This window comes from Neovison vison, chromosome 1 (assembly GCF_020171115.1).
Source record: "Neovison vison isolate M4711 chromosome 1, ASM_NN_V1, whole genome shotgun sequence".
In the NCBI taxonomy this organism is placed as follows: Eukaryota; Metazoa; Chordata; class Mammalia; order Carnivora; family Mustelidae; genus Neogale; species Neogale vison.
The window spans coordinates 36,079,411-36,084,152 of record NC_058091.1 but is presented as its reverse complement, the minus strand read 5'-3'; the positions used below and the strand labels follow the sequence as shown (position 1 = coordinate 36,084,152).

Below are 4,742 nucleotides of genomic sequence, written 5' to 3'. Positions count from 1 at the left end.
TTTTACTTTAAAGTAAATAGATATTGAGACCAAGTCTAATGCTTTTTCATATTTTCCTGTATTGTAAGTCACACATTTAAACATTAAAGATTTAAATCTAAAGCTTCTAATTCTTTTTCAGATTTTTATGTTAATCACATATTTGAATGCCTATGAACTAAGGTTAAACTAAAATAAAATCAGTCAATTTTTTTCCTGTCACTTTAGATGTAATAAGATTCCAATGAAAATTTAAGATATAACAAGTGAAACTGGGAGAATTTACTTTTTAATACAAAGCATATGAAACAAAAAATCATATGTATGCTTTGTCTCTTAAGTATCAAAACTCATGCTTCTAGACATTATTACATATGATCCAAAGGATAATTTTCTCCTTAGCCTCTTGGAAATTATAATAGATTTATATATAAGTTATATAGGAAGTTGTGTCCAGAATTAGCCTACAACAAATTTTAACTCATTAACAACATATTTGACTATGCTACTAAAATTAAATTTAATGCATTGAACAAAATTACTATAGAAACAAATAAAATTCATGCAAAGTAGACAAACTGAGTAATTGTGATAATGTAGATGCAGACTTGAAGGCTAAATTCAATGTAAACATACCCAAATCATTAACAAACTTCTTTGACAATGTTTTGACAACACAGAGGTATATTCTAGCTATGTATTGAGGAAATAGACAAACAAAACAGCCAATAAATCAGATATAAAACATTGTATAAACATGGCATAATATCCTCCTCAATAGGGTTAATTCTTTTGTAGTATTTAACTCTTTTAACTCAGTGAAAAATATAGAGTTACTGAAAATTATGAGTACATTTAGTATATGACAGAGGTTTGTATAAGATATAGCACTCCAGGAGCAATTACTTTCCAAAAGTACACAGATGTAACACAATTTAATACTGATGAAAAGGGAAATACTACAAAAGAAATGCAAGCCATGTGTACAAAGTACATACTTAGAGGGAGATATAATTTTCACCAGAAGCACTAGGAATTTCTGTGAAGAGATGTAAAAATTATCAGTATTTCAATAAGTACAGGATGGCACAAGAATTTGAGCATATAAAAGTGAAGAAAGTAAATATATAAATAGAGTAAATAAACAAGGATGGATGGTTACCAGGTGTCAAACATGTGGTTATACACTTTATATACATTGTCAGCTAATCCCTACAAAAATTATTCAACAGCAGTATCTCCATTTAAAGGATGAGTTAACACCACTTGTAACTTCCTTTGAATCATGGCAGAGGCTTTTTTTTTTTTTTTTTAAACAATTTAAGCAATCTATACTTTTTTTTTTTAAAGATTTATTTTTTTATTTGAGAGAGAGAGAGAGGAGAGAGAGAGAAGCAGACTCCCCACTGAGTGGGTAGCACTGCAAAGGGTTTGATCTCAAGAACCTGAGATCACAACCTTAGCCCATACCAACAGTCTGATGCTTAGCTGACTGAGCCACCCAGGCATCACAAGCAGTCTATTCTTATAAACAGAAGAAAGCAATATCTCTGGATCTTGTGCTGATGGGCGAACTTTGGGCATCATTTCAGAACTAGCCAGCCTTTTTATCCAGCTAAGTCTGCGGCGATACTTGTGAATCTAATTTGTTTTTCACTTTTTATCTGGATATGTGTAACCTTAGGGAATTCCTGATCAGTTTATAAACTTATGCAATTTTTTGTCAAACTAGAAGAAAATAAAAGTGAATAAGAGAACAAAGCCAAATTCAGTGTAATTAAGTGTTCAAAATCTGACCCATGTACTTATGCCATAAAGGCACTGTGTGACATATTTAGCTTATATTAGGTTCTATGAAAAATAAGAGGAAACACGGAAGTTATTTTTAAATGAACACGCATATTTTAAATAAAGATAATGGTTGATTCAAACAAGAATGCTTAAACCTAATCTTTTATTTTGAGATAAAATAGTAGAAAAGCATCCAGTGCATATTTGTCTTATGGGATGTCCCTTTTCTCCAACTTCACTCTGGAATAATGATGGCCCTTTCTATAGGGAATTAATAGAGGCCATTTTAAATGTTCCTTTTAATCCCAATGTCAATTTGTAAACCAAATTATAAAGTATTTCAAAGATTTGTTAAAAAAAAAAAGCAAAAGAAGAAATTTTTAAGGCATATGGAGGGGTAAGAATATTCTAATTTTCTCCTCACTGGTATAAATATTGCATTTCCTTGAGGCTGTACATAAAGAACTCTGTTTCAACTCCAGCGATTTTTGAAAGTAACCAATTTGGCTTCTAACTAGATATACGACCTTGGGAAAATAATTCAATCTCTCAGATACTCGTTTCTTTCATATGTAAACTGCTAGAATTGAAATATATGTTTCTTAAGGCCCAATCAACTTCAACATTCTGCTGGAAGCAGATGTTTTCTTGACCTAAAACTGTTACAGCATTGAAGAAAAGATGTGCAGTTATGGTAGACTGATTAGAGTATGACTAGTTTGGTAGGGACACATAAAATTTGAAACCGAATATACAAGCATCACAACTAGTTTCTGGACATTGGAAACCCTATTTAATTAGCAATAATTGCGCCTCGGATAAACCTCATTGGCTAAGATATTGCCACTGCTCAAAGCTTGGAAATCCTATTTAATATATTATTTAATATATGCTGTTTTCCTTTAGTGGACAAAAATCAAGAAAATCTAGAGGCTTATCAATTCACCTTTCTAAAAAGCAAGTAAAATGTGTTTTTCTATTTGATCATTTTATTATTTCCTTTTGCTACTCAGCATGATCAGAAAGGATAGAATAGTGTCAAAGTCTGAAAGATTGTAACTTAATGTAAGTCATTTCTGACAGTTAATACATATATATATTTCTCTGTGTTGAAATAATTTTACTGTTCACATGTTTATTTATCATTCTCTGCCATATACACATATGTAAATTATTCTTGTTACTGAGTCTTGCACCGCCCCATCTAATGCTTGTGATTCTCTTTTTTTTTAAGATTTTATTTATTTATTTGACAGAGATCACAAGTAGGCAGAGAGGCAGGCAGAGAGAGACAGAGAAGCAGGCTCCCTGCGGAGCAGAAAGCCTGATGCATGACTCGATCCCAGGACCCTGGGATAATGACCTGAGCCAAAGGCAGAGGCTTTAATCCACTGAGTCACCCAGGCGCCCCACTCTACTATTTCTACAGTTAAGAGGAGCTATGTTTTAAATGGCATAAATATTTCATTCAACACTATTAGAAAACATACAGCTAGTAATTACTGGTAAATTTTTTTTTTAAAAAAACATGTTTGATAATTTATAGGTTATATATATTATAGAAGATATATCTGTGTGTATGTATATGTGTGAGTATATATATATAATGGTAAGGTGCTATATATATATTCATTAAAAAATATGTAGACTACCTGATGACAACATTTATCAGTATACTAGGAAGAAAGTTGCAAGATACCATGTGGAAACACTTCCCTATAGTGCAATGGCAGTGCAATGGCAGTCAGGAACCATTGTCCTGCCTTTCCCTCAACTCCATGTCATACTCTCAGTGCTGTCCACTATGAACAGACTAGCTGGTTTCCCATTTCCATCTTAGCTTTGATTATTAGCCAATTTTCTCTCAGCTCTAGCAATGTGTCTGAATCTGTTAAACTACTTCTAATCACATGCTCTCCTATGTGCATTCTTTGAAAATTCTGTGATTGCCACTCAAAACAATAACATAAACAAAATTATCTTCTTAATTTGTTGGTTTAGAACTCAAACGCAAAATATAATTGACCACAGTATTTTTTTCAAGCTGTCTAACTTAGAGGAATGTAGTTATCTTTAAAGTCCAAACATCTCAAAAATCTTTAAACTGCAACAATATCGCTACCTCTCATATTTGTGCATGTTTAAGAATTTCTTCAAACTCTTTAATAAGAACTAGAAATAAATTGAACATGCAAAAACACACAGACATATGAATATGTGAATAAATTATGGAATAAGTCAGTTAACAATTAAATATATGTTGGGCTTTTTCATTCTACTGTTTTTGACTCTCTTTGATTTCTTTTTCTATAATGCAGTTTGTATGATTTCTTCAGAATTCTCAGTTTACCAATCTCATCTGCTATATCTAATATCTAACTAATCCACACATTGTTTTATATCAATGATTATTTTATGTTTAGAATTTCAATACACATCCTATTCAATTCAGCATATGTATATGTGTTTATATTTATTTTCTGTTCTTTTGATTTATTTTTTGTTTTATTTTCTTTTATATTTTTAATCACTTAAATATATTTTATGTTATCTTACAGATAATTATCTCTTAGTCTCAGAGTTTTAATGGTCTTATTTGGTTAATTTTCTATCCCTCATTATGGAGAATTGTTTCTTTATGCAGTTGTACATTCTTATTGTTGAATTCATTCTTAGTGGGAGATTATATTTTATGAGATTCCAATATATTCCTAAAATAAGGAGATATCTCTAGAGACATCTCTAGAGAATAGTTTTGCCCTTGTTTTTGTCCCAGGGGTTTACTTGTTTTTGTGATATTTCATGTCCTGGATTCCAGCACCATGTAGGCTGTGAAGTCTTCATGCCTGATGTTGGCATGAAGTTCCTATTAGTGGAAGTGTTTTCCTTATTCACAACTCCATACAGAGTCAAGGTTTCCTACACCAGAAAGCAGATTATAGCTCTTCTTTGTTTGTATAGCTCTGTGAATT

The 4,742-nt window shown here is 31.5% G+C and overlaps 1 non-coding gene across 1 annotated transcript; it reads right to left on the bottom strand.

Moving 5' to 3' along the window:
* Positions 1–2,484: 2,484 nt before the first annotated feature.
* Positions 2,485–2,628, bottom strand: LOC122897433. Its single transcript, XR_006382531.1, has one exon. It is a non-coding gene; the product is annotated as a U4 spliceosomal RNA (small nuclear RNA).
* Positions 2,629–4,742: the final 2,114 nt, after the last annotated feature.